Raw genomic sequence first — 12,144 nt, 5'->3', positions numbered from 1 at the left:
AGTGCTCTGCAAAGTCAGCCCATCTTCTGACCCTGGATGAGGCTGCCAGTTGTTCTGCAAAATTGGTCAATCTTCCGACCCTGGGGAGATTCAGCAGTGACCTGGGCTCTTGCCACGGCTTCCTCACTTTGTGTTCATTGGTGTTTAAACAGCAGCCATTTCATTTCCCTGTGGAGCATGGGAAGGTCACTTCATGATCTATCTCTTGATCGGGAGAGCCCTGGCCTGGGCCATGATGTATTGGGAGTGGAGGTCAGAGATTTGCTCAGATTTGGGGGAATTCATGGAACGGTATTCCAGCATCCCACCGGACTAAACTGAGCCTCAGACCGCCTGATGAAGGTGTGTCAGGGCAGTCGGTCAGCGGCTGACTATACTATTGAATTTCAGACTTTGGCCGAGGAGAGTGGCTGGAACGGGAGGCCTTGCCACTCTGTACTACCATGGACTCCGAGGAGAACTAAAGGATGCCCTTGCCTTGAGAGAGCCGGAAGAGGACTTAGAGGCTCTGATCGTCTAGTCCATCCTCCTCGATAATTTTGGAGGAGGAGCAAGAGTGGGATTAACTCAAGAAGTTGAAGAGGGTTAGCCCACGCATCACAGTTCCACTTCCCAACCTTGGATAATGACCAGCCCATCTCCTGCTCAGGATCCTGTTGAACCCATGCAAGTTGGCTGAACAAGTCTCTCCACCGATGAGAGGTCCTGGCATTGGAGATGAGGTTGCTGCTATTTCTGCGGGGCAGCAGATCACCTGTGAGCCGAATGTCCAAAGTTGCAGCCATCCCTACTAAGGCCGTCCAGTGTCAGGTGGACTGTGATGGTAGCAGCCACTACTCCCAACCTTACTAATTCTGGTGTCATGTTCAAGATGGAGATCTCCTGGGGTAAGAACCAATGAGAGACGAATGCTTTTGTGAACGCTGGGGCAGCTAGACTTGGGGACAGCCCATAGGTTCAACATACCTCTGCAGGAGTTGAACCAGCCCATGCACGCAGCAGCCTTGGACAGTTGTCCTCTTGGTTCCAAACAGATATTGCAACAGACATCAGTTTTGCCCTTGAGGATAGAACAACATGTGGAGGACATTTATTTCTATAACTTTGATTCTCCTCACATACCCCTGATCTTTGGGCTCCCTTGCCTGTCCCAGCATAACCCCTCCATGAATTGGAAGGAAGGAAGTATCATTGCATGGTTCAGTCATTGCAAGATGGTATGTTTTGGCTTGGTGTTTTGACCCCCAGACTCTCCCAAGTCTGTCGGCTGATGAGGAGCCAGACTTTTGTTCGGAGTAACCTGGAGTCTTTGGGAGACCGAGTCCTGCCTCAAAGGGCAGACAAGCTTGCTCCTGCCAAAAGGACCATGCAAGTCCTGGCCCTAACTAGTCAGGGGTATGCTGGAACTAGAGAGAGAAGGTCTCTCGTTCAGGAGCAAGCCAAGGAGGTGTTCAAACAGTCTGGAGCTCTAGCAGCTAACCCTAAGTGATCCAGTCACCAGGTTCCATTTAAGGGAAATGTAGAGCCTTGGAGCCTAGTCCCAGGAGCACAATGACCATTTGTAGTGCCTCGATGCCATTGTCTTAGGATATGGATAAGGAAAAAGCAACTTTGGATCTTAAACAGGACCCAGGCTGTAAAAATAGGGGAGAAGCTCTCCTCTATCATCACTCTGAGTTCTGGTGCTCCACAAGGCTGTGTACTCAGCCCCCTGCTGTACTCACTGTACACCCATGATTGTGTAGCCAAGTTTCCATCGAACTCAATATATAAGTTTGCTGATGACACCACAATTGTAGGCCGTATCTTGGGTAATGATGAGTCTGAGTACAGAGAGGAAATTAAGAACCTGGTGGCATGGTGCGAAGACAATAACCTATCCCTCAACGTCAGCAAAATGAAGGAATTGGTTGTTGACTTCAGAAGGAGTAGCGGACCGCATGACCCCATCTACATCGGTGGTGTGCAGGTGGAACAGGACAGAAGCTTTAAGTTCCTCAGGGTGAACATCACAAATGACCTGACTTGGTCTAACCAAGCAGAGTCTACTGCCAAGAAGGCCCACCATTGCCTTTACTTCCTGAGAAAGCTGAAGATGGGGGTCCTTGGTGATGCATTTCTTGTGGTAGTGCTCCTTGTAAATGTGCTTAGTGGTGGAGACGGCTTTGCCTGTGATGGACTGGGCTGTACCCACCACTTTCTCTAGACTTTCATGTTCCTGGGCATTGGTGTTTCCATACCAGACTATGATGCAATCAGTTCGGATATACTCCATGTGCATTTATAAAAGTTTGTCAAAGGTTTAGGTGACATGCTAAATCTTAACAAATTTCTAAGAAAATGGAGGCATTATGATGGCGCCTTCTTTGTGATGGTGCTTATGTGTTGGTGCCAGGACAGGTCCTATGACAGGAATATAAAGTTACTGACACTCTACACCTCTGATCCCTTAATAAGGACTGGCTCATTAACCTCCAGTTTCTTCCTCCTGTAGTTGACAATCAACTCTTTGGTTCTGTGATGTTGATTGTGAGGTTGTTATTGTGGCATTATTCAACCAGATTTTCAGTCTCCCTCCTATGTGCTGATTCATCACTAACTTTATTTTGGCCAACAACAATGGTGTCATCAGCAACTTTAATATCACACTGGAGCTGTACTTAGTCATGGAACCATAGAGCAGAGGCTAAACACACAGCCTTGTAGTGCACCTGTACTGGTGAGGATTGTGGTAGAGATGTTGTTGCCAATCCGAACTGACTGGGGTCTGCAAGTGAGGAAATTGGGAATCCATTTGCTACAAGGAGGTATTGAGGCCCAGGTCTTGGAGTTTAGATTTAGAGATTAAAACTAACCTCTAATCCTGGAGATCAGGTTTGAGGCAATGTTAGTGTTGAATGCTCTTTGTCCAGCTGAGTGAAAGGCCAATGAAATGGTACCTGCTGTTGATCTGTTGTGTCAGTAGGCAAAATTGAGTGGACTCAGGCCACTCCTTGGACAGGAGTTGATGTGCTTCATGACCAACCTCTCAAAGCTCTTTATCACAGTGGAAGTGCTACTGGATGATAGTCATTGAGGCAGGTTACTATGTTCTTCTTGGGCACTGGTATGTGTTGTGTATTTAATATTTCAAGAATATTTGAATATTCTTGCATATATTGTTTGATTAATCATTCATATTGGTTTAAATAATTAATTATGGGTTACACGTAAAAACATGAAAATTGCATAGGTCATAATGCAACCTCATGATACATGCGCACTTTGAAATCAAAGTAAACTTGATCTAGACCCGTGTTCCTGGACTCCTGTCTTCATTTGAATTGGTTTAATATTTTCAAGATACAAAACATAACGTTGGTGACGAGGTATTTTTAAAAAGAACCTGACATGGCTACTGACCTGTTAAAGTGCAGCATGATGTTTGAAATATAAAAAAAAAGTGAGGAACAGTCAAATTTAAGAGGAATAGCCCAGTACATAGAGAGTCTGTCTTCAGAAGGGAAGACACAGTTGAGTGTTTTTTTATATATAAAAGGCTGTAAATGGAAGAGTTCACTCACTGGCTCATAAAGAGTGAGAACTGGGTAATAATAATAGTTAAAATATCAGAAATGGCTGGCTATCTATCGGAAAGATTGACAAATTTGGTTACAAAACATGTAATTAACTCGACAAGAAAATCTGCAGATGATGGAAATTCAAGCAACCCACAAAAAATGCTGGAAGAGCTCTGTAGGCCAGGTAGCATCTATGGAAGAGTAAACAGTTGACGTTTTGGGCCCGGACCCTTCATCAGGGCAGTGCTCTTGAAGGGTCTCGGCCCAAAACTTCGACTGTTTACTCTTTTCCATAGATGCTGCCTGGCCTGCTGACCTCCTCCAGAATTTTGTGGGTAATTGGCTCATGTATATTGAACTATTGGAACAATATTTTGAAGCAAATGAAATAGCCAATGAGAAGTGAATGCCAATTTTGCTGAGTTCATTAGGTTTAAAGGCATACATTTTGCTTTGAAACTTGTCTTCTCCAACCAAACCAGAAATGAGCTTTGCTGCTATTGTAAAAGTAACGCAGGAGCACTTAGAACCAAAGCCATTACTGATTGTAGAATGCTTTTGGTTTCATAAGCAGAATCAAAAGGAAGGGGACACGAGTGAATCTGCAGATGCTGGAAATAAATAAAAACACAAAATGCTGGCAGAACTCAGGAGGCCAGACAGCATCTATGGGAGCTGTCTAGCCTGCTGAGTTCTGCCAGCATTTTGTGTTTTTATCAAAAGGAAGGTGAGTCCATTTCAGCGTGTGTGGCTGAATTGAAGAGATTGGCTGAGCATTGTCAGTTTGGTAGTGGTGTTAATGATAGACTGAGAGATTGTTTAGTTTGTGGAATTAACATCGTAAACAAATGAGTTGTTTGTTATGTCTCCCCGCTTGCTGGGAAAAATGGAGACACCTCCTTCTCCTCATTAGGGAGAGAGAGAACCTGTGGTAGGTTGAATGTTGGGTGAAACGTGAAGTCTTTGGGGTAACTGGCAGGTCTCTGTCTATGCTATTGCTTTGCGCATGCTTGAGTGCTTGGTGGCAGTGCTGATGCTATTTTTTTTGCTGGTGGGGTGAGGGGGATTGATGCATGGGAGGGAGGGGAACTGGGGGGACTTTGGGGTTCTAATGTTTAACTGTCATTCATTCTTTGGGGCACTTTACCTGGGTCACTTACCAGCAAAGATAGAGACGTCTGTTGAAGTCTGATGATACTATTTTTAACAGTATTTATTAGTAAAAATACACAAAAATAATATTAATGCAAATATACAGATAATATACGTCGTCAATACTAAACCTAAAAGTGCGAGTATAATAATAATCAATAAGATTAATAAGATCAATCAAATCGTTGTCTAGGGGATAATGTATTGTCTGATGTTAATATATAGTTTGCTCAGTTCATACAGGCTGCAGCCGTTGGGGACCGCTGTGTTGCAATTGTTGGAGAGAGAGAGAGATCTAGGAGAAAAACTTTCTGGCTTTCCTTTATGATTTCGATCCGTCAGGTGTCTGGTTGTCGTGGCCGTTCAAGTGTGACCCCTCCTTTAGCTAAACTGTTCTTCCATGGTGAGCTCACCATCCCAGGCAAAGGGAGGATGCACACGAGCCCCCACCGGCTTTCATTATAAAACGCTGTCCCTGGATCTCTAGCATTTCTCCTGGTGTGACTAAAGGGGTTGTTCCCCAGACCCCTCTTTTATCCTTACTCACGGGGTCTCAGATGTCAATCAGGTTGGGATGATGCAATCCCTCAACCAGCCCACTCTGGTTGTCCCCTGAGGGGTTTCAATGAATAGTACAGTACTCAATACACAATTCCATCTCCAAGAGACAATCGCCGTTATCAGTGGTTCCGTTCCGCTGATGTCAGGACACATGCCAAACACATGTATTCTGAGTGTCTCTCTCTCATTTCCTGGGTCCCAGACCCAAAATAATAGCGATCTTGCGTTTCTCAAAAAGGAGGGGGTGACTTTGTACCCTTCATCCCCTCAGAGTTGCTTCACATTCGTAACAGTATATTTCTCTGACATTAAATTGGACCTTTAAACCTTTGAAGCCTTTAAGTGTCCAGCTAAGATCTTATACTGGAGAAAAGGTAACTCCTGTGAGAATGACATCCGTAACTGTGAAATACAACAACCAACAAGCTATGTTGAGCTTGTTTGTGGTAAAAACAGAAGGACTAGCATTGTGGGGATGTGATTGGCTGAGACAACTACAGCTTGATTGGAGATCCATCCACCACGTGCATGCCACATCCCCTACGATTAAGACGTGAAAGCAAACTGAGAAAGATACTAAATCATGCCACAGCAGTGTTCAAGGATGGTATTGGAAAACTCAAATATATAAAGGATAAAATAGTGTTAAATCAAAATGCCGCCCTCAAGTTTTTCAAAGCCTGTCCAGTCCCTTGTACCATCCACGACTAAGAAGCCAGTGAGCTAGATCATATGGAAGTTGAAGGAATTCTTTCCAAGATTGAGTGAAGCCAGTGGACAACGCCAGTGGTCCCAGTAGCCAAGATGAATGGCTGAATTTGTGGTGATTTTAAGGTTACCATCAATCCAGTACTGAAAGTAGATCAATACCCCTTGCCCAGGATAGAGATACCTTTGCAAACCTTTCTGCAGGAAAACACTTCAGCAAAATGGACTTATCTGAGGCTCCCTTGCTGATGGAGAGGCAAGAAGAGTCAAAAGTGCTTCTTACCATAAACCCTCACAAAGGGCTTCATCGACAAAAATAGGCTTATTTTTCGATTACATCTGTATCTGCATTCTAGCAGAAAGCTAAGGACCAGGTGTTACAAGGCTGCCCAGGCACTCAGAATTACCTGAATGACATCATTGTTACTGATAAGGATGACATGGATCACCTCCAAAATCTCAAGACAGTGTTAAAAAGATTAGAAGATTATGGGATCAGACACGACACAGCAAGTGTGAATTCTTTAAACCAAGCATCACCTACTGTGGTCACACTATTGATGCACAAGTATGCTGCAAAAATTCAAGCAATAGTGGATGCCCAAACACCAAAGGACTCACAGTAGTGGTCCATTTTAGGATTTGTCAATTACTATAACGGGTTCTTGCCAAACCTGGCTAATGTGCTCCCCCCTTGAACTCATTACTACAGATTGGGGAAAAAAGACAATAGACAAAGCAGTGTGAGCTGGTTTTCAAAAAGGTGATTGAAATGGTGACATCAATCATTGTACTGACACTTTGTGATCCACATCGTCCAGTGAATCTTGTCTGTGGCACCTTGCCTTATGGTTTATGTGCAGTCATGTCACATGTTATGAGTGATGGACGTGAATGCCCCGTAGACTTTACATGACATTCCCTTACCACTGCAGAGAAAAACTACACATAGATTGATAGGGAGGCCTGGAGTCTGCTTTAGGGTGTAAAACGTTTCAACCAGTACTTGTATGAGAGAGAGTTTATCCTCATGCCTGATCATCAACCACTGGTGTCCATTTTCCAATCCAGATAAGTGCAGAGATGGGCTCTGTTTCTTCAAGGACACAAGGTCAAATTAAAGAAAATGACTATTCATAGAAATGCTGATGGATTGTCCTGTTTACCCTCGGAAAAGGCAGTACTTGAAAAAATTACTAAAAATGACACTTCTCGATGTATTCTCCCTAACACAAATCGAAAGTCTCCCAGTTACAGAAGAGATTTCCAAAGGGAAACCAGAAAAGACCTCGCACTGTCTCAGGTCTGCATGGCCACCCAAAATGGCTGGAATGTGGAACAGAAATCCCACTTCCCCATTATACCAGTGCCATGATGTACTTGACAGAGATTGCTTTATGAGAGGATTGAGAGTTGTTGTACCATCCAAGCTGAGAGCTAAAGTGTTGGAGGAGCTACATGTTGGTCATCTAGGCATAGTCAAAATGAAAGTGTTGGCTCAAAGCTTTATCTGGTTGTCTGGGGTAGATCAGCAGACTAAGCAGATAGCCAACATGTACAAAAGATGCCGAGAGCTTCACCTCTCCATCTCTGGGAATGGCCTGTATTGCCCTGGCAGAGGATTCATGTGGATTTTGCTGGACCGTTCATGGGCACAAATTTCTTGGTAGTAGCGGATGCAGCTACAAAGTGGCCAGATCAGCCTCTTCTACAGTCTCGCACACTGTTGATCTATTGAGAAGCCTCTTTGCAAGGACTGGTGTTCCAGAACACTTAGTCAAAGACAATGGACCACAGTTTATTGTTCATTCCTAAAAATGAATGGAATAAGACATTACGTTTGCACTGTACCACCCAGCTACATATGGATTAGTGGAAAGGTTTGTCCATAGTCCAAAGAACGCACTGCGAACAATGTCAGCAGAACACAGTACATTAACACTGAACAAGAAGCTGGCCAATTTCCTCCTTGCAAATCATAATGCAACGCACTCCACAACCAACAAGTCACCAGCTATGCAGTTCCTGGGTCATCCCTTGTGTTCATGCTTGGATCTCCTCGAATCCAATCTCAGAAGGAGAATGCAGGACAAACAACTGAGACAAATTGAAGGCTCCTCAAATAAGGAGGTTTGATGTTTCACACCTGGACAACAAGTCCTGGTAAGGGACTACAGAGGTGATCAAAAGTTGGTGCTTGGAAAGATTAAGGACAGAACTGGACGACTCTCCAACATAGTGCAGATTGAGTCTAATGTCATCTGGAGCGGAGACATTGATCAGTTGAGGAGAACAGAGTCAATTGATAGAGAAGAAAGTTGGCTACTGCTATCAGAGTCACCAGCTACAGTCTTGGAGTCAACTCTTATAACCACCATGGAGGAGGCCCCAGAACCTGAGATTGCTTCACAGCCACAAGTCTCTCCTGCCAAGTAGAGTGATCCTCCCCATATCAGGAAGATGTTATCTCTCAAGAGTGGGGAATCCTCTACAATGATTAAATCATAAAGCCTGAATGGACAATTTAAGATTTACTATGCTGTCAATGTCTTTGTATAACAGTAGTATTAAATAGTGTACTGTGTATATAGTTGAGATGCATTCTCTGTTGAGCTGGAATTTACATCTGGGCAAGGGGAAGTGTTGTGTATTTAATATTTCAATAAAATTTGAGTAATCTTGTACATATATCAAAAAAATATATAGTTTAATTTAGTATTCCTGTTTAAATAAATAATTATGGCTTATATGTTAATTGCATATGTCATCATGCCACCCTGTGATATGTGTGCGCCTTGCTTAAAGTAAACTCGAACTGGACTAGTATTCCCAGAGTCCTGTCTTCATTTGAATTAATTTAATGCTTTGAAGGTACAAAACATAACAGTATGATTGAACCCTGCTTGAAGCAAGTGTTTATCTCTGATTACTGAAGTGAGTGGTTGAAATTCTGATCCATTTTCTCCTTCCTCAACCCTAAAGTCCATTCTAGATCTATTCACCCTACTTACTTTCAGCACACTGAAACTGCAGTACTTTGTCTTTAAGGAGTGACTCCAACATTATTGTTAAACAAAGGGGATGTTCTGGATGGGCAAGGGTCCTTCATGTTGGATGCTGACTTCTTGAGATACTGTGGCGACCCATTTCCTAGCGTATCCGAACCGACTCACAATTAGATAGCCTACGGGGGTTTGCGAGCACAGAGCTTTGGAGCCTCTGCGCCATGGGGGGCTGGTTGACAGAGGCTTAAAAGTGAGGCTGAAGTTTTCGAATAAAGTTTTTTCCTTCGACTGCAGTTACCGACTCCGTGTCGTAATTTTAGCGCTGCGTGTAGCACACCGCTACAATTGGTGACCCCGACGGTCCAAACGATTTTTGGACCAGAAATGACCGACGCCGCCTCTGTTCATGCGGTTTCGTTGAAACTGCCAGGTTTCTGGACACAGCGCCCGGACCTATGGTTCCAGCAAGCTGAAGCCCAATTCCACGTTCGCCAGATCACCTCAGAAGACACCCGCTACTACTACGTGGTGAGCTCCCTCGACCAGGACACAGCGGCCCAGGTCGCGGAGTTCGTACAGTCGCCTCCGGCAGACGGCAAGTACACGGAATTCAAAGCCCTGCTCCTCAGGACTTTCGGACTCTCACGGCGCGAGCGGGCTGCCCGTTTACTGCACCTGGATGGCTTGGGCGACAGACCTCCATCGGCTTTAATGAATGAGATGTTGTCTCTCGCCGACGAACACACACCCTGCCTCATGTTTGAGCAGGCATTCCTGGAGCAGCTGCCCGAGGACATCCGCCTGCTGCTGTCCGACGCGGATTTCAGTGACCCCCGGAAGGTGGCAGCCCGGGCGGACTTGCTGTGGAACGCCAAAAAGGTGAGCGGGGCGTCCATCGCACGGATCTCCCAGCCCCGCTCCCGGCAGCAAACCAGTCCAGGCCCGGCCGCAGAGCCCGCTAACCCCCGGCCCAATGAACACTGGTGCTTCTACCACCAGCGGTGGGGTGCAGAAGCCCGCCGTTGTCGCCCGCCCTGCAAGTTCCCGGGAAACGCCAGGGGCAGCCGCCGCTGATGGCTACGGCGGCTGGCCATCGGGATAGCCTCCTGTATGTGTGGGATAGAAGGTCGGGACGCCGGTTTTTGGTCGATACTGGGGCTGAGATCAGCGTTTTACCTCCGACGAGTTACGACACCCGCAGCAGGGCACCGGGTCCCCCCCTGAGGGCCGTGAATGGCAGCACCGTAAGGACCTATGGCACCTGCCAGGTGCAGCTACAGTTCGGCTCCAGCCAGTTCACGTGGGACTTCACACTGGCTGCCATAGCCCAACCGCTTCTGGGTGCGGATTTTTTGCGGGCTCACAGCCTGCTGGTCGACCTGCCCAGGAAGAGACTGGTACACGCCGAGACCTTTCAGACGTTCTCCCTGGGTGCAGCCCAGTTGCCGGCCCCTCACCTCGGCTCCATCACGCTGTTCGACAACGACTTCACCAGGGTCCTGGCGGAGTTCCCATCGGTTCTGGCACCGCAGTTCACAGCAGCCATGCCCAGGCACGGCGTACAGCACCACATCCCGACCCAGGGACCACCCCTCCATGCCCGTGCTCGGCGGCTTCCCCCGGACAAGCTCCGACTGGCGAAGGAGGAGTTCCAGAGGATGGAGGAATTGGGGATCATCCGGCGGTCCGACAGCCCATGGGCTTCCCCCCTGCACATGGTGTCCAAAGCGACGGGGGGCTGGAGACCGTGCGGCGACTACCGCAGGCTGAACGAGGCTACCACAACGGACCGCTACCCTGTGCCGCACATTCAGGACTTTGCGGCAAACCTGCACGGCGCACGGATCTTCTCCATGATAGATCTCGTCCGGGGATACCATCAAATCCCGATGCATCCTGACGACGTCCCCAAAACGGCTCTCATCACCCCATTCGGCCTTTTCGAGTTCCTCCGCATGCCGTTCGGCCTGAAGAATGCCGCACAGACGTTCCAGCGGTTAATGGACGCGGTGGGACGGGACCTGGACTTCGCGTTCATCTATTTGGATGACATCCTCATAGCCAGCGGCAGTCGTCAGGAGCATCTGTCCCACCTCCGTCAACTCTGCGCCCGACTGAGTGAGTACGGTCTTACAATCAACCCTGCCAAATGCCAGTTCGGACTCGATACCATTGACTTCCTGGGCCACAAAATTACTAAAGACGGGGCAACCCCTCTGCCTGCTAAGGTAGATGCGGTCCGCCACTTCCCCCGACCCACCACGATCAAAGGCCTTCAGGAATTCGTAGGTATGGTCAATTTCTACCGCCGCTTCCTCCCTTCAGCTGCCCAGATCATGCGCCCCCTGTTCGCCCTGATGTCGAGTCCGAGCAAGGACATTACCTGGGACGAGGAGTCCGCCGCCGCTTTCGTTCAAACGAAGGAAGCTTTGGCGGACGCCGCAATGCTAGTACATCCCAGAATGGACACCCCTACTGCCCTCACAGTGGACGCATCCAACACGGCAGTCGGTGGGGTGCTGGAGCAGCTCATCGCAGGTCGCTGGCAACCCCTGGCATTTTTCAGCAAACACCTGCGACCACCCGAGCTTAAGTACAGTGCTTTCGACCGGGAACTGTTGGCGCTCTACCTGGCAATCCGGCATTTCAGGTACTTCCTAGAAGGTCGGCCCTTCACCGCGTTCACGGACCACAAACCGCTTACCTTTGCGTTTACGAAAGCATCCGACCCCTGGTCATCCCGCCAGCAACGCCACCTGTCCTACATCTCTGAATACACGACGGATGTCCGGCACGTCTCGGGTAAGGACAATGTCGTGGCGGATGCGCTCTCTCGCCCTACCGTTCATGCCCTTTCCCAAGGGGTAGACTTTGAGGCGCTGGCAGAGGCACAGCAGGCGGATGAGGAGATTCCGAGTTACAGGACCGCAGTCTCCGGTCTGCAGCTCCAGGACCTCCCCGTGGGCCCGGGTGAGAGGACCCTACTCTGTGACGTCGCCACCGGCCAGCCCCGTCCAGTCGTCCCGACAGCATGGCGGCGCCGCGTTTTCGACTCCATTCATAACTTGGCGCATCCCTCCATCTGGACAACTGTCCGGATGGTTTCCAGCAGGTTCGTTTGGCACGGACTCCGCAAACAGGTCAGTGAATGGGCCAGA

Source organism: Hypanus sabinus, chromosome 12 (assembly GCF_030144855.1).
Source record: "Hypanus sabinus isolate sHypSab1 chromosome 12, sHypSab1.hap1, whole genome shotgun sequence".
In the NCBI taxonomy this organism is placed as follows: domain Eukaryota; kingdom Metazoa; phylum Chordata; class Chondrichthyes; order Myliobatiformes; family Dasyatidae; genus Hypanus; species Hypanus sabinus.
Note: the sequence above shows the minus strand (reverse complement) of the source record.